We start from the raw sequence: 19269 nt of genomic DNA, 5'->3' as shown, positions 1-19269 counted from the left end.
CTCAGTAAGCTAAAGCAAGAGAACTTTTTATGCAACGGTGTTTATTTATGTGAAAATTGCTAGTTGTTTGTTTTTTGCCAGTTCTGGGATATTGTTTCAGGATATTTGATTGGAACCGAGTTTATTCAGGACTGTCGTTTTTTGCCTCTTGTGCTCTGTGGAGCACAATGACACTTTTTATTAGCTAACTGAACAGATTACAACATGCAAGCTTTAGAGGCAACTCAGGCCCCTTCTTCAGGCAGGTTGTAATTGGTTTTCTTAATAAATTATTAATATTATTTTGAATATTATTTAATATTATTAAGAAATCTTCCTGTTATAAATGCCTTTTCATTCACAAGATGAGGTGAACAGTTAACATCTAATTTGTGGGGCTTTTTGATATACTTCTTGCACTTTTAAGTTTCTTTTGAAGGATTCAGTCCTTTTTAGGCCTGAATTGAGCCAGTGGATCTGGGATTAAGCCCCAGTGGGTTGAGGCCGGGCAGGCAAAGGAAGCCTGGCCTGACCAGTAAAGCCTTTTGTGGAGTATTTTAGGAGACCTCACCCCCATTTTGCTTTGTTTGAGACTCCAAATTATACAGAATTTAGAATAGAGTTTATTGTACCAGACTAGAATGCGGTGACAGATAGTTTGCTAAAAAACAAACTTTTTAAAGCTTAATTCAGAATGATGCATTTCAAACAGGTACAAGAAAGCTTTCAGGAAATAAACAGGAGAGTTGGTTTAAGACTGACAGAGAAAATGTAAAAGCATATTTCACACAATACAGGACAATTTCTGTACCATAAATTAGAGAAAATGGGATAATTAGTAGATATTTGCAATAGATGAGTCTCCAGATAAGCCTGCTTGACTAATATCTATGTTAACAGCACATAAGTACTGTACATGATATGGTTAAATTAAAAATTCGACATGTCATAACAAGGTCAGAAAATAACACTGCTATATATAAATCATTCAAAAATCATTCTTGCATTAAAAATGTTATAGAGAAAATCTAAAAGGAGACCTTCTATGATAAGGAAGAGAAGAATGTTGCTAATAATAAAAACCAACCATTAAATTTATGTGAGCATTTTTTCAGTAAGAGGACAGTCAAGAAGGATGAAAGATATGAAAATGCAAGGGTGAAATACAATCTACAGAGGAAGAAATCACAAATTAAATTAATTCAGATTTTTTCTGATGTTTTCACTTGAGAGAAAGCCAATTATATACTGGGAATGAGTGGGTAAACTAAGAAAATAATTAACAATTAGCAGATTATGGAGAGTAAGCTGTTACTATATTAAAAAGAATTGGAGCAAGTGCTTAGCATGTACATTATTTCTCAGAAATCATTATATACCAGGGAATTTCTTAGGAACTGAAAGCTAACAAGCATGTCTTCATAAAGAAAAAGTGGCCACTTGACCCCTGATAGCTATAGTATATGCAGGCACAGTGTGACACTGAAGGCTAAAGATTAAATTAAAAGAAAGGGGGGCCAGAAGGATTCCATTGATAAACTCAGTGTGTGTACACTAGTACAAATACTTTATAGTTAAAATATAACACAAAATGACATTAGAAAAATACACCAAAAAACCCTATGCTGATTATGACTACCCTTCTGCAGCAGAAGGTGCGTGAAAAGCATATGGAATGTTTTAAAAAGAACAGGCCAGTAAATGCAACAGAGCTAACAAATTTGTTTCCAAAGTAACTTTCTCAAATTGATGAGATGTCAAAATTGGGCCCCACAAGAATGTTCAGGATCTTGTTATTTTTAATACACGTAAATGATGTAGTATATTTGAAAATGTTACTAAGAGCTTGCTTACATTTGCAAATGGTAGTAAATTACATTAATTAGCAGATAGACAGCAGTCAGCAGATATTCAGGTGTTAGCAAACTCTCAATAGATATAGTGAAAAGTTTGTGTATGTATATATGCCTAGTATGTATATAAGTATTTTATACATAGGAAGCAAAAATATGCATCTGTTTAGAAAATAAAACAAGAAACAAATTTAAACCTGCCTACAGTGTGCCAAAGAGTAAAACGATTCTGCACTAAATAGTGGACTGTGTGAAGTACAAAAAAGTGTGTAATATGTTTGTGAGGGTAACACCTGAAGATGGCTGTTAAATTGGTGATGATAAAGATGAGTTCATATTTGGAATAAAGTGCTCAGTTTTTACATTTAAATATTACAAGGCATTGCATCAGCAGTGGCAAAATTAAAGAGAGGAGTTACTAACCTCTGGATTGTTCAAAGTAAGTTTGTTTCATGGTATGGCAGACTGTTTTTAAAATGCAGTGGATAGCTGATACATTAAATTTTGTTCTTTTTGAAGTACCTAGGAAATCAAATGGAGACAGTTCAGCAGAAGATTTTGCACATGTTATATATGTGTTTTATGTAGCCAACAATATATATACAAGAAAGTAAGCAACCTTGAAATCTCAGCATTAAATGAACAGAATTTGTGTTTCTGTTTAATGGTCTGTTCTTATCTTGGGGTGGAGTGGTCATTCTGACAATACCCCTTCAAGGGACAATATTCATTGCTTAATATCCTGCTAAATGTATCTCAACAAACTGCTGTCTTTTTTAACCAATGAATTTGCTATGTTAGCCAATATAATGGTAGAAAAGTCTACCTAGGATTTTTTTTATCTACTGTGTTGAGCGTGCTAGACTTTTTCTAATTGCACACTGTCCATGCTTGGTCAACATGGTGTGGTCCACTGGTTTTCTGTCTGTAGATGAAGAAAGCAAGCTGAAGGGATGGTAAAGATGGTGTGGGTTGGACCATAACTATGAAACTTTTAACCAGTGTGTTGTGATTTCCTTAGTTTTTTCAGTTATTGATGACAAAATGGATGTAATGAAAGTTGTCACATTTTGCCACTATATACTTTCTTTTGTTACAAAAGGGCAAATCCAAGTTTGCCTTGTTACTTTTCTATCCTGTTTCTTTCGAATACTCTAGCAAGTTTTGTCTTATCTTTTGCATAAAAGAATGTTTTCTCTAACCTTTAGCTTACTATTTTGATCATGCATACTTGAACATCTCCATGTTATGTGCAACTTAACTTATCATAAATTTTCTGTATATACTGTATGTTTATAATGCTATTTATAGGACAATTTATAATGACATATTAATTACTGATTATTCATTATCTTCATACAGGAAACTATGTAACAAAATATAACAAATCAGGGTGTAAGTTAGAGAGCCATTTCATATTTCAGTTGAAGACTGGACTTCAAGTGAAAATGAAGGATTAAGGAAATGTCTTGTTTTTTCCTTTATCCCCAAGAAACAAACTGTAAGAATAAAATCATGGTTTTCACTAGAAACTCCAAAGGCAATAATTTATTGTCTGCAAATTACAGTTCTGTAAGATGATTTTTTTTAAAAGTAATGTCTCTATCAACTCAACTGTACTACTTTGAGAATATATTCCTTTGTATCACCATGTCTGTAAGACGCCTGGTATTCTTTAAATTTCTATAGTAATCTTTTCTCCGAGAAATGTTTTAGGAAAGGCAATTCGTCTTAGCAATTGATTTTACCAGAATAGGAGTTTTAGGCTATTAGAATTTCTTGTGTATCTCAAGAGTGAATTATTTACAAGTCTACTGTAAGCATGTCATGTAGTTTTAGGATTTTTTTATTATATTTATTTTAGTGTACAAACAGATCTGACTTTAGCATTGTCTGATGTAAATGCTACAGTCTTTAGCTCATGAAACAGCTCACAGTGAAATTTTCAACACATAGATTTTGGAGTCACACTGTTCTCTTTCTGCAAGCCTCTAAAAAATGTAAATACAGCCTTATATTCAGGATGTAAATGCAACACTATTTCTAAACTTCAAGTGCGGTTCTGAGCAAATGTTAGAGACATACACTCCAGAATGAGACAAAAGTAAACCTTCATTGAAGCAGGGCATGGCTGAATATCTAGAAAGCCCCTGTCTGGCAGAGCATAGGTCAGGTACTCTTGAACACCCCCATCTGAAGGATTCTGGGCATGCAAATCCCTGAACATCCCTGTCTGGCAGAGCATTGGTCAGGTACTCTTGAACACCCCCATCTGAAGGATTCTGGGCATGCAAATCCCTGAACATCCCTGTCTGGCAGAGCATTGGTCAGGTACTCTTGAACATCCCCATCTGAAGGATTCTGGGCATGCAAATCCTGAACATCCCTGTCTGGCAGGGCCTCATGCTCAGGTGTGAGGAAGCAACATCAGATTTGGGAATTGCAGTTCCATCACTTTAAACCAGTTGATTTTACATCAGTTCTTTAAAAAGTTGTAAAACCGTTTGTAGAGCCACTGGGTCCTTCACAATTTGATTTACTTTAAGATTTAGACCTTTCCTCATTTAATAGCTTATCTCATTTAATAGCTTATCTTTTTTTTGAACTGCCTGCCATAAGGAATACACTTACATTTTCCTTTGAAACAAACTACGCACTCATCATGATCCTCCTGACAAAATTATACTTGACTTCTGATCACGTGAGTAACCAACACTGCCTAAGGACATGATTTCATTGGAGCTAGAGTCAAAACTTTGAGAAAGTAAGGACCCCAAAAGTCTTTTTTAGATTTATTGACTATAGTATTTTGTAATGATGTAAGATCCCATGATAAATCAAAACAGGTTGTGCTAAACAAAGTAATAATGAGACCTCTGATTGCTTCAGCTAACTCTGTACAGCACCTGAAAAAAAATGACTAAATACGTAAAATAGTTTAACAAATGATAACACACAAAGAAAAAAATAATAAAGCCAATAATTGATAATAAATTAACATAAACCCATAACCTTGAAAACATGAATTAACATCTCTTAATAAAACAGCCTAAATAAGAACACATATGCCAAAAAGATCTGAATAAAATGTTAATGACCTAACGAAACGGGAGTGTGATGGGTGTCATCCACAGAGCTAGGTGAGTTTAAATTAAATAAATAAATTGGAGCACACAGGCGGGCATAGACACGTGAAAATGTGCATGAGCCGCTATTAGGCTGATTGGGATGCTTGACCGATTGCACGTTCACATACAAATGTGAGCATATCAGTCAAGTGGTACATTCTTACTTCAGAGTTGCCAGTTGTAGCACCTATGCCTGGAGGCACCTTAAAAAAGAGTCTGTGCAGGGAATGGGAAGATTAGAAATGAAAGAGAGAAAGAGATTGGGAATCTGATCAAGAAAATTGGATGGAGGTTATCATGGAGTGATGGAGGTGGTCAGGATGTGAGGCCATGGGGGACGAGTGTGTGACCAGCGCTCATGGTGGAAGGGGCCAAAGACAAGCACTCCTGGGTGATGCCTGTGTGAGTGGCTTGCTGTGCATCATCTCCCTTATGTCACCAAAGGGCTGGCATAAGGAGATGGGCGTGTGGTTCAGCGTGTCACCCGCTGGACCGTTGCAGGGAGACAGAATAAGACCTGAATCAAAAGAGCTAAGTAAAAAACCAGAAAGAAGAAGCTAGAATGACTAGAAAATTTCCAGAAGAAGGAAAATACCAAAAATGAAGAATTTTGTAAAAGAACTGGCAACTGCAGGCAAATAAAATCAAATGCCATAGCAGTGTAACTTTTTCTTCTCCATGGCTTACTTATACTTAATGCCACTAACTGCGCCAGAGTGTAAAGAGAGATTAAAAGAATCAGATTCTATCACCCAGACCTGTATTATCTAAACATTTTACCATATCCCCAAATACCCAATTTGATTATTATATAATATCTCTCACTTCAGATTTTATTTTATTTCTCATTATGTTCCAAAACACCCTTTCACATCGCACACAGCATTTATTACCATTATCACACATTACAGTTTCTGGTAACTTATAAACATCATACACAACATTACTATGTTTTTCCATAATAACTAAAATTGAAATAGTGTGCACATCATATTTTCCATCACTTTACTAAAACACATGTAAGAGAGAGACAGTAATTACCCTTTTCTATGCTTCACAACAGAAAGTATTATTGTCTTTTGCAGTCCTCAGATCTCCCTGCCTTCACATCTCATAATATTTTTCTAATAAAACTTGCTATGTCAGATAAATGATTTATAAGAAGTCATAACTTGATAAGAAACCGTGTATTCTAAACATCGTTAACCACTAATTTGAGCTTAAGTAGAATTAATTAATCATGCAACACATGTTTTCACATCTGTTGATGTTCTCAGCAATAATAATCTCAAAGAATATCCAAGCTATGACTTTTTGCAAAGTGTTCCCTAAACATTTGGATTTTTAAAATCAGAAACAACCACACTCCCATTCTTAATCAAAGTCAGAATTATTTTGAAACAATTTATCATATGAAATCTTTTCAACATTCTCCGATCACCAAACTATATCCATACCTGCCTCTTGTCCAAGTGAACTCCAAAATCCCCTCCAAGCTGCCATTTTTTCTTTCTTCATTACCTTTCTCATTTTAACTGTCCTTTTCTGATAATTTAATAAATTCAGCAAAGTAAGATTGTATATCAAAAATCAAAATGCATGTTACCTTTTACCAATTGCCTCTATACATTCTCTAGCCCACCATGGAATAAATTTCCTTCTGTTTTTCCCAGACTATAATGGAGTTGCTTGACTTGCAGCCTTAGAGAATAATGTAATTATCTTAGAATAAATCATTTCAATAAGTCCCTGAAAAGATACGTGAGTAAACAATTCATAACAAATGTCATTAAACTTTGAACAGTCCACACTATTAAAACCCTTTTACTTCCACATCACCAATCCTGTCAGTACATATTCTTTGCAAATGTACATTGTACTCTGAAAACACCACTACCAATACAATTATCTTTAATATGTCATTCATTGACTCCAGCTAGGGATGACACCATAGTCATATCCAAACAAAAACCTCCTTCCCAAATTAAATTCACACATCTTAGTTTTAAGCATAAATCAGTGAATATTGGTCCAGCCTCTAGTAGCAGCAAGGTACTTTGTCAGTCAAAATCTTCCTACAATATAACATTGACTTTACACACGTAGGCCCCTTTAAGTTTTTCTAACAGTTCAACCATTAACGTCTAACAAGGAGTACTAAAATTCACAAAATTAGTTGTGCACCCCTTTGTCAATATTTCCACTGTAACATTTTTACTCCATAGCTGTTGTTATAACTCGAGACACCAGACTTTCTTTTACATATTTACTATACCTATCCTCAAATTCCCAGCTCCCTATTTCACCTTAGTACTTCTTACCTAAGGATTTGAATAAATACGCACACAGCCATGTTTCTTTAATACGAACAACTATTCAAACTGAAAAAATATGCTTTAAATCCCTATGCATTTGCCAATAAATCTTTTGTATTGTGTAAAATGTCTTTATATCCAGAGTATATACTCCCTTAAGACTCTACATCATCCACTACTGGGCCACCACCTTTACCATTATATTATAGTTCTTCCCTATGCATGAAATAATTATGCTATAATTCCAGAGATACCCTTAAATTTTTAGTTACCACATTTATTACAGTCACCAGTCATATCTGATTTCTGTTCCATCTGAACATCCCAAATTACTACAGAAAACAAAAGAGCACGAATATAGGTCTAACGATCAATGCATTGACTTGATACTTAATCAATCAAACTTTTCAACTTGATTACTTCAGTTCATATTCTTCCTTCATCTTTATATCTCATCCTACCCTCTTTGCGTCAACATTGTGTAGAAAATGAATCCAATCTTTGTGGTGCCTTGCTCCCCCATTTTGTATATATAAATTTATCTTTGGGATATGTCACAGTAAGCCCAAAAAGCTGGTACTTAAGAAATCTTATGAGATGTTTATGGGCAATATTTCATTTAAAAAATGTATCTGTATTGCCCCCTTGCTCCATTGTGCTGACCTGAGTTCCTTTGAATTTATTTGGTCTAACTAGTTCTCAGCTCTTTATTTTAATCCTTCTTTCCCACTTTACTTTTCTCCAAATTTGATAGTACAGTGAGCGTACAATCTAAACACACTTACTGACATCTTACAAAAACAGTAATGCTCTATTCACGTCTTACAGTATATCTATACCCAGTATGAGACCCGGTTCTGAACACCACCAGACATACACTACTTCTTTATAAAAAGCACACATTTTATTCATCAAACCCAGTCCCACACAGCACACAGTGCTCCCAGCACTAACCACCCTGTATACAGGCCTTTCTCTCCCTGTCTTCACGGGAGCTTCGTCCTGCTCCCACTCCCGACTCTAGCTCCCTGATTGTAGGGAGGCGGCCCTTTTTACTCCCACCCACATGTGCTCCAGATGCCTGATGACACTCTTCCAGCAGCACTTCCTGGTGTGGCAGAAGTGTTGCTCTTGCATCCGGAAGCACTCCGGGCGTCCCTGGAAGGATCTTCCTCCACCTTCCCAGGTGTGGTGGAAGAGCCTGTTTCCCGGGCTCCATGAGGCTCGGGGACCCCCTGGCGGTGGCCACGGGCCCCAATGGGCTTGAGCCTCCTTGCTCCTTTCCCGTGGTCTCCTCAAGATTCAGGGCGGTTGCCCCCTTGTGGCCCGGGGGACGTATAAGCCACCTCCCGGTCCTTCCAGGCGTCCTGGCTGGGTCTGTCCCCCAGCCTCCTGTGACACCAGTTAATATGAAAAACACATAATTGCTCAATTAACTGGTTTAAATGTAGGAACTATCATTCACCAATATTTAAATATATATCAATAACACCAACATTCATAATTATATATATTCTTACACAAATGCACTTGGGAGTCAACTTCAGGGCTGAACTAATGGTAATTCTACCCAGAGTCAAGGGTTGGAACAGGTGCCTAATGCCTCTCCTCAAGTGACATCATCTTCAGATTCTGGGCCCCTGAGCCCATCTCTTCCACCTTACAGGCCTCAACACTTGCTCCACTGACATCTTGCCAGCAACAAACATGACTTGTTGTCAAACACGTGTGCATGGGAGGCAGTCGAAGGGCTTAAGTGACTGTATTTCTACGCTGGGCCTTTAGGTGGTGATGTGTACTAACTCTCCCTCTCTCTTCCCTTTTCTCGAGACCCTCCAAAGAAGATCCAGCTCATTTCTAGTTTCTGACCCTACAAGCACACCCCTTCCTGTCTACCCTCTATAAAAGCATAACTATTTTCAATATATAGTCAGTTCCGGTTGGACTCAGTCCCTAGTGATTACTCTCTGCTGTATTGACAGCATGTGTGCTATTTATACGGAGTACCTACCCCAACCCTTTTTCTACCTTTTGTCCCTCTATTACACTGTCAAGACATTGTTTATTAAACATGTTAATTATTTTGCTTTGCAGTTATACAGGATTTGTCCAAGGGTGCCCCGAATCTTTATATATGTTCTGTTCTTCATTTGCAATATCAATGGCACATAGAAATGTCACTTAAATAAAACTCCTTGAGGTTGATTAAACATTTCTCAAAAGTTCTTATATATATATATATATATATATATATATATATATATATATACACACACAGTTAGGTCCATAAATATTTGGACAGAGACAACTTTTTTCTAATTTTGGTTCTGTACATTACCACAATGAATTTTAAATGAAACAACTCAGATGCAATAATTTTTCTGTTGCTCGCGAATATATATATATATATATATATATATATATATATATATATATATATATATATATATATATATATATATATATATATATATATATATATATGACTGATGAAAATTCCAAATAGGTAATTGACAAACAGACAGTGAAAAGTACTGATTCAAATACAGTCTCTTAGAGTTGGGAGGTAGCAGCACCAGTTTTGCAAACATGCTGTCCAGTTTCAAAGTAATTTAGTTCTAATTAAAAAATAGTACTGAAATTCTAAAATGCTAAAGATTATTTGCAAAGACAGAAAGGCAGAACCTGATGGCTACATTCCCGGTTTATTTACCCACCCATCCTGTTAACATGACCACCTTAAAATAACTGGTTCCAAAAACCATAACAAGATGGGCAGGATGAGGGTTGAGAAACTCAAACCTAAAGAGTAGTTACATGGAAGTGTTTTTCAGTTTTTAAAATTCAACTATGATATCTGCATTTCAGTTTTATAATAAACCAAAAACACACAATAAAGTTGTCAAACGAACTACATTTTTGTCTTGAAAAGAAGCACTTATTCTTATAGAGACAGAATACTTTTGTTCAGGCATATACTGTAAGACATTTTCATCTCTATGTTTAATTTTAGTGACATTCAAGGGTTTTCTTTCCTCTGTGCATATAACCATTACCATCATCTGTCCAGCAGGCCAATTTCTACTTATTATGGCCTTGTCTTTGTAAAAGTTCAAATTGATGACAGGAGACATTCTTTTTAGTGAATCTCATTGTAGATAGTGTCTTTCTAGAAGTCACGAATATCCATTTTAGAAAAAGGAGGAAAGGAAATGAAATAATCTGTTAAATAAGGCTGCCAGCAAAACAGCTTACTTGGTGGATTAAAATGTAAAATATCTGCTATGAGAATAGTAATAAAAGTCATTGTTTTACAAGGTAAGGGGTTCTCTCAAAATAGGGCTATGTTGAGAAAAAAGGGAAAAAATCAGCTACCAGTAAGGCTGTTTGCACAAATACATTTGAAAAAATATCTGTTACAATTTGATTTTATAATGAGTAGACAAGAACTCTTAATTATAATTGGGAAGAAAAATTATAAAAATGATTTTAATATTTACAGACTGTGTTTGGATTATGTGGTAGAAATGAAGCTGTTATTATTAAGAATGCAGTTTTACATTTACTATCCATAAAGAGGAAAAGCCATGTCGAATTATCACTTTTTCTCGGAAGAAGATTGAACATACAAGAAAACTGCTTAAAATGAAGAAAGAATTAGAGCCAAAACATTCTAGAGATATTTTATGTGAATAGCATAAGAAGATAATATTAGACTGTGGAGATTTACCAGATAACTGATAAGTGTATCAATGCAGAAAAGGAAATAAGTAAGTATGAGATGCAATACCAGAACATGGAAGATGGTGAAATCAGAATGAAAAGGAGATTGGTGGTTATGTTCTCTGAGGGTTTCTTGTCCAAGCATAACAATTCATTGAGTCCTGCAGTAAAAAGTAATGAGCGACAATGCTTAATTTTCAACAAGCAAATTCTTTGCTGTGTTGAAACTGGGATTACAGGTGCTATGAGTCACTATATGTTGCAATGGAATGAGCCAGACAACAACAACGGGAGCATGTTAAAACTGTTTTCACTCTTTAAATAAGGAAATCCAGTAGTAAAGTTGAAATTCATGAAGTGCAAACACTTGGAATGGTCAATTCACACTTTTAACATAATTGAAGAGCAAGCAAAATATATCTGTCCACTTTGTAGAACATTTGCTTAGATCAGAGTTGCTGGGGGAGCTCTAGTCTAACCCTACAGTATAAAGTGCAAGTGGAGCACCTGTTCACTGAAGGGCACACTGACCTATACACCAATATTAACTCATTGTGGGCTAATCAATAATGTCAAATTAACTGAAAACATACTGTAGTTCTTTGGGGTGTTGGAGGAAATCTCTGTCATACGAATAAAGAAAGAACATGAAAAAGATGTCTCTGGAGCTCATGTCACTCAACATACACAAGCTACGTTCACATGCAATTATTAGTGAGATTTTCATTTTTGGGATCATTTGTTATTAAGAAGAAATATTTCAAAATCAACACATTAGTAACTATTACAATACAGATGTAATAAATGTAGAAAGAGATAACATTTTATTACAAGTGAAGCTCATCCTCGCCTACCCCAAAATTTAAATTTTGGACTGAATGAAACTGATCTTATAACTCACTCACCCCCCCCACCAACAAACATTAATAATGACGCATCAATATATACATCTAATGCTCCCCATATGATTATACAATGTTAGAACATCAGAAATTTGACAAATGAGAGGAGATCATTCAGTCAATCAAGTCTGTTTGTTTAGCTAATAGCTAAACCCTGAGGCAGAGCAGGCTCTGAGAGACTGCTTTGGAACTACGGACTGGGATATCCTGCAGGGATTACATAGTGAGAACATTGAGGAGGTTGTTGACTGCACTACTGACTACATCAACTTCTGTATGGACATTGTAGTTCCAGTAAGAACAGTACACTGCTATGCTAACAATAAGCCATGGATTACAAGTGACATCAAGGGCCTTTTGAACCAGAAGAAAAGGGCTTTTAAAGGCGGTGATCAGCATGAGCTCAAGCGTGTGCAGAAGGAACTCCGAATCCAGCTCAGAGCAGCAAAGGAGCAGTACAGGTGAAAGCTGGAGCAGAAGTTGCAGAATAACAGCATGAAGGAAGTGTGGGATGGGATGAAGATCATCACTGGCTGCAGCTTGAAGCAGAGTGCCACCATTGAGAGAGACGTGAAGAGAGCAAACCAAATGAACAACTTCTTTAACAGGTTTGACCATCCTAACCCACTCTCACCTCTGAGTACTGCCCCCTCCACCCATCCTTCTGCTGATACCAGCATAGGAGAGACATCCCCACCCACAATTACAGCAGCTCAGGTGAGCAGAGAGCGGAGGAAACTTCATGCCAGCAAAGCAGCAGGTCCAGATGGAGTATCGCCACGACTGCTAAAGGCCTGTGCGCTGGAGCTGGGGAGTCCTATACAGCGCATCTTCAATCTGAGCCTGGAACAGGGGAGAGTCCTGAGGCTTTGGAAAAAATCTTGTATCACCCCAGTCCCAAAGGTATCACGTCCTAGTGAGCTGAATGACTTCAGGCCTCTTGCTCTGACGTCACATGTGATGAAGACCATGGAGTGACTGCTGCTTCACCACCTGAGGCCACAGGTACGCCATGCCCTTGACCCTCTGCAGTTCGCATACCAGGAGAAGGTGGGAGCAGAGGATGCCATCATCTATATGCTACACTGATCCCTCCCCCACTTGGACAGAGTGCTGTAAGAATTATGTTTCTGGACTTCTCTAGCGCCTTCAACACCATCCAACCTCTGCTCCTTAGGGACAAACTGACAGAGATGGGAGTAGATTCATACATGGTGGCATGGATTGTGGACTATCTTACAGACAGACCTCAGTATGTGCGTCTCGGGAACTGCAGGTCTGACATTGTGGTCCGCAACACAGAAGCGTCGCAGGGGACTGTACTTTCTCCGGTCCTGTTCAGCCTAAATACATCAGACTTCCAATACAACTCGGAGTCCTGCCACATACAAAAGTTCACTGACGACACTGCTATCTTGGGCTGCATCAGGAGGGGGTAGGAGAAGGAGTATAGGAACCTCATTAAGGACTTTGTTAAATGGTGTGACTCAAACCACTTACACCTGAACACCAGCAAAACCAAGGAACTGGTGGTGGATTTTAGGAGACCCAGGCCCCTCCTGGACCCCGTGATTATCAGAGGAGACTGTGTGCAGAGGGTGCAGACCTATAAATACCTGGGAGTGCAGCTGGATGATAAATTGGACTGGACTGCCAATACTGATTCTCTGTGCAAGAGAGGACAGAGCCGGTTATACTTCCTTAGAAGACTGGCGTCCTTCAACATCTTAAATAAGATGCTGCAGATGTTCTATCAGATGGTTGTGGCGAGCGCACTCTTCTCTGCGGTGGTGTGCGGGGGAGGCAGCATTAAGAAGAAGGATGCCTCACGCCTGGACAAACTGGTGAGGAAGGCAGGCTCTATTGTAGGCATGGAGCTGGACAGTTTGACATCCATAGCAGAGCAACGGGCGCTCAGCAGGCTCCTATCAATTATGGAGAATCCACTGCATCCACTAAACAGTGTCATCTCCAGACAGAGAAGCAGCTTCAGTGACAGACTGCTGTCACTGTCCTGCTCCACTGATAGACTGAGGAGATCGTTCCTCCCCCAAACTATACGACACTTCAATTCCACCCGGGGGGGTAAACGTTAACATTATTCAGAGTTATTGTCTGTTATACCTGCATTTTTATTATTCTTTAATTTAATATTGTTTTTTGTATCAGTATGCTGCTGTTGGAGTATGTGAATTTCTCCTTGGGACTAATAAAGTATCTATCTAGCTGTCCCAGTATTTCCTTCAGGTACTTCTTAAAGGTTCTCAAGGTTTCTGCTTCGACTACATTCATCAGTGGTTTGTCCCAGATTCCCACAACTCTTTGCATAATGATATGCTTCCTCGTATCAGTCCTAACTGCAATACTTCTTAATTAAACAGGTTTCATTTTTTGAGTCTGTCAAGGTGTGACATGTCCTGGGAGGCACCTGGTTGCTCTCCTCTGCACAGATGAAAGTGCTGCTTTGTCTTTTTTGTACTGTGGTGATCAGAACTGCACACAATACTCCAGGGGCCTCATGTATAAACGGTGCGTACGCACAGAAATGTTGCGTACGAACCTTTCCACGCTCAAATCGCGATGTATAAAACCTAAACTTGGCGTAAAGCCACGCACATTTCCACGGTAACTCATACCTTGGCGTACGCAATTTCTCCGCTCGGTTTTGCAGACTGGCGGCACCCAGCGTCAAAGCAGTGCTACTGTTCCTGTGTAGTTACCCTTTCTTAGATCCACATCCACGGCGGCGGCTTTATCAAATACACTGAAATGAACCGCATATCGTTCATAAATTTAATGCATCTGATTGTAATTAACCTGTAACAATATAATGGTCCACAGAATGGTCAAACTACTGTTCCTGTGTGCTCATCCTTTCTTTCTTAGCTCCATTCCTGACGTGGCTTTATAATTACACTGAAATTAACTGTATATTGTTTATTAGTGTAATGCATCTGATTGTAATTAACCTGTAGCAATATAATGGGCCAGGGAATAGCCATAGTATTCCAAATACCATAACTGCTTTAGCGTTGTTACGCTCACTGCATCTTGTTCTTCTTTTTGCTGCTCCCGTTAAGGGTTGCCACTGCGGATCATCTTTTTCCATATTACTCTCACTGCATCACTCGGAGTATTTATATCACTGTATCTGAGTGTGAATCACAGCAGCAGATGACCTGAAAGAGAATTATCGGTATACAGTTTCAAGTACACACGACCTCAACCACGGCAAAAAGCGTCAAAGCCTTTCCTGTACGGATCTCGCGTTTCAGAAACAGTTTCATCCCAAGAACTATAAACGCACTCAATCAGACCATCAAGTGCTCCTTGTAGAACTGTTTGTACTTATAAGTACAATCACCTCACTGTAAACTTACACTACAGTTATAATATTGCACAACCTGCGCTACTTTATAAAGCGCGTATGATGACAATATCATTTTTAAGATGAAATGCAGCAAAATATGTTGCTTATAGTATACAGATAAAACTTTAACTTCATTTAAATAATCTGTATTGTTAATAATTAAACATGTGAGGACACGGTGCCACAGCGTATAGCTAATTCAAGGATAGCTCCTGCCTTGCGCTGTATTCTTGCTGGTGCTGACGCGACACTGGAAGGATAGATGAATAGAATAATTAAACATGTGCTACGAAGATATTTCAATGTTCCTTAAAAGTTTTGAAGAATCGGCGTTCTAAGCTTACAGATGGCTTAACGTCTATTACAGAGCTGATTGTGTGGCGATTGGAGAAAGAAAAGTATGGACAGGAATTGGAGGTTAGTACGTTTGCAAGAGACAGTACTTCTGTAATAAATTATTTCATCGAAGGTTGCACATGGCGCAGCAAGCCTCTTGCGTGAGACAAGCACTGCGCTACCGTGTTCCCATGTTTAATAACATGCTTTCATTCCTATCATCATGAAAATTATATCACGTATACATCTCAGTATTTTAATTTTTCAGAGAGCTGTAATATCTCGAATGTAATGCATTCTGTGTCCTGTCGGAGAAAGAGAAAGAACAGAAGCACGTAGTGATTCACACACACATAGAGCACATAGAAGATCAAACACAGAACAAAGCATTTAACATGCTACTTGAGAAACTAGTAAAATAAACGATTTTAAGATGAAGTTTGTGATGTTCGACTTTAATGGCAAAATAAACTATGTGATTAAAGTGGAAATTTCGAGATTAAAGTTGACATTTCGTGCTTTTTTCCCACTGTGTGCCTATGTTTTTTGTTTGTACCCTAATACGCTGTCATATGACACTCAGACGGTGGGCTACGACTTGCCTTTTCACGGCGACTTTGATATGTGATTTCTTTTTTATTTCGGACACTGTGCGACTTTGTGAATTTGATCTTTCGAGTTTCTCCGACACTCTGCCAGTCGATCAACTTTCTTTTGTTGATTATATCACTGTTTAAACCAACAAATAGTACGTTTTTCCTTTGCTTCCACTTGGTATTCGCTGCAATTCTTATATTTTCCCCTGTGCTTTTCCCATTGTCTTTTCACAGAAGGCTATTTATATTGATTTGCATATTCAAAGAGGCGTAATTCTGGGAGGAGTTGGGGCGGGACAGAAGGCGTGTGCACGTACGTTACTTTTCACGCTGATCGGGATTTATGTAGTGGAAGAACGTGAAAGTATGCGTGCGCACAGATTCCTGCATCTGGATTTTTCTGTGCGTACGCACAATCCCGCTTTTGTGCTTACGCCATGTTATAGTGTGAGTTCTACGCACGGCGTTATACATGAGGCCCCAGATGCTTTCTCACTAATGCATTATATAGTCTATATGTTGAGTCAACATAAACCTCTGACTTCTTTTCAGAAGTTACTTCGTTTAGGGCAGTGTCTCCCTTCTTGGATTTATAATTGAAGTTCTTTTTGCCCACGTGCAACACTTTGCATGTTTCTACATTTTAATGCATTTTTGTTTGCCCAATTCTGAAGCTTGTCCAGATCTTTTTGTATTCTTTTTACTGCTAGTATCATCTGTGAATTTTACAAGTAACAGTCCCAGAACAGACCCCTAAGGAACTCCACCTCACCCTAAATGGAGCATTCTCCTCCTATCTGTACTCCCCGTCTCCTTTCAGTTAGCCAACTTGAGATCCAGTTTTGCAGGTGGCCTCTGATGCCTACAGCTTCTAGTTTCAGAAGTAATCTTCAGTATGGGATTGTATCCAAAGCTTTTTGAAAGTCTAAATAAATTACTGTATGCCATACGCTTTGTTTTTGTCAACTATTGTAGCTGATTTTCAAAAAAATCTAAAAGATTGGTTCGGCAGGATCTTTCTCTCATAAACCCATGCTTGCTGCTATTTACTATATTATTTTCATATTGGTACTTTTCTAATTTATTTCTTATTATAGTTTCCATAGTTTTGTCTGGTACAGAAGTAAGAGTTTGTAATTGCCAGAATCCATTATGCCTCCCTCCTTGAAGGCTGGCATCACATTTGCAGCTTTCCAGTTCTCCATGACTTCTCCGGTCTCAGGTGACTGGTCAAGCATACCTAATAATGGTTTATAAATGTCATTTTTCATTTCTTTCAATACAACTGGTAAAAAATCCCATCAGGTCCAGGGGTCGTATTAGTCTTTAAAATACTGAGGGCTCGAGGCATGTCTCACTCTTCTATTTTAAAATCTGTGATCTCAGAGCTTGTTTCAGAATTCAATCAAGAGAGACATACAATTAAATAAAACAGCAAAACCCAAATACAGAAAGCACAATACCTTAACTCCTTCTAGTAACTTCAATGATCAGCTACTAGAGCTCCTCTATCTCTGGCATAAAGGAGTGGTGATGTCAGAGTGACATTGCCCCTTAGGGAATCATCCACATACAACAAGAAACATAAACTATTACATTAGTGTAGTTAATTTATTTTGGATTTAATGTTTTTTTTTTTTATTTGGGACTTTTTTCTGAGGTATTATAACATGTACTACTTAGTTTCACTGTAATTTTTTACATTTCTTTTGATTTGTGATATATTTTATATTTATTTTACAGTCATATTCTAGTATTTACCATGATGTCATCTTGTTTCCTCCTATGACGTGGGTGTCAGTTACTAAGGATATGTCCCTGGAAGTCATGCAACCTGACAATATTTAAGCCATTTAGGATTGACTATCCAAGTTTGTGAATAAATCCTAAAATCTTTTCCAACTGTTTGGGGGTTCTTTATGGATTGGTGAATTCTTGGCTAGTTTCTAGAAGACTTTGATTTTGGTTTGTATATTGGGCTTTGTTATACAATAGCTTGACTCCCAGCTTTGACCACTGCTTTTCTTAAGATACAGATATCATCTCCTGGTCTTTTGTCTACTTTTGCCCTTGTGGTTGGGCACGACAGAACATAAATAGATATCAAGAGGTGACATACTGTATGCACTCATAGGAAAAGAATTAGTATGGTTACTTTATAATAACTAACAAAAACAAAGGGTTACACTTGGAAACATTTTGAAACACAAAGAGCCATAGGCACATGGAATAAATTATCAAGTAGTGTGGTGGAGAGTAGGACTTTAGGGATCTTCAGGATTAGTAAGCCTGTTGGGCTAAATGGCCTCTTCTCAATGAAATTGTTTTAATATTCTAATTGGTGATTGAGATTTTTGGAAAAAAGTTTATACTGTTTCAGGTCTATAAGGTTATTATTGTCACTTGCACAGAGTACAGTGAAATCCTAAAGATTGGTGTCACAACAAAATAAAAGATGACCAGAGAGGGAGGAGCAAGCATAACTGCAGGTATCAGGCAGAGGAAGAAATTGAGAAAATGATTTAATTAGTAAAGACTATAGTGCAGAAACCAGTTTAGCTGATGGGCAGGAGAGATGGGAATTGTTGTAGTGGGGAAGCATATACACTGCAGAGTGGGCTAAAAGACTTTTTAAAAGACTAAAGGTACAATTTAAAGGAGTAAAAAGAGGTTGGAATACAGTATAGTAGTCACCCTAATCACAGATTCTCCAAAGTCCCAATTAGCTATACATGTCTCTGATTCTGGTAACTCGCAACAACTTAAAAGGACAAGATTGTGAGTGCTGACCTACATTTAAAGAGTGATTCATAATGAGGGATTGCTTAAGCAATTTTGGAAGTGATCACAGCTGTTTTTCCATGAGTTGCTGAATCTGAAATAGTGCAAGGGTAGTAGGATTGATTATTAGGTGTCTTGTGATCATGCAAGTATGGAAACAATAGATTCATTTGTACAGAGTCATGTTGCTAAAAAAGTGCTTACAGCTAACTGCCCTAGAAAAAAATACCAAGAGTGAGTACAACAATCAACATTTCAGCACAGTACATTAATAAGTATTAAGCTC

Source organism: Erpetoichthys calabaricus, chromosome 13, assembly GCF_900747795.2.
Source record: "Erpetoichthys calabaricus chromosome 13, fErpCal1.3, whole genome shotgun sequence".
Lineage (NCBI taxonomy): Eukaryota > Metazoa > Chordata > Cladistia > Polypteriformes > Polypteridae > Erpetoichthys > Erpetoichthys calabaricus.
The sequence above is the reverse complement of the archived record's forward strand: the minus strand, read 5'-3'. Positions refer to the sequence as shown.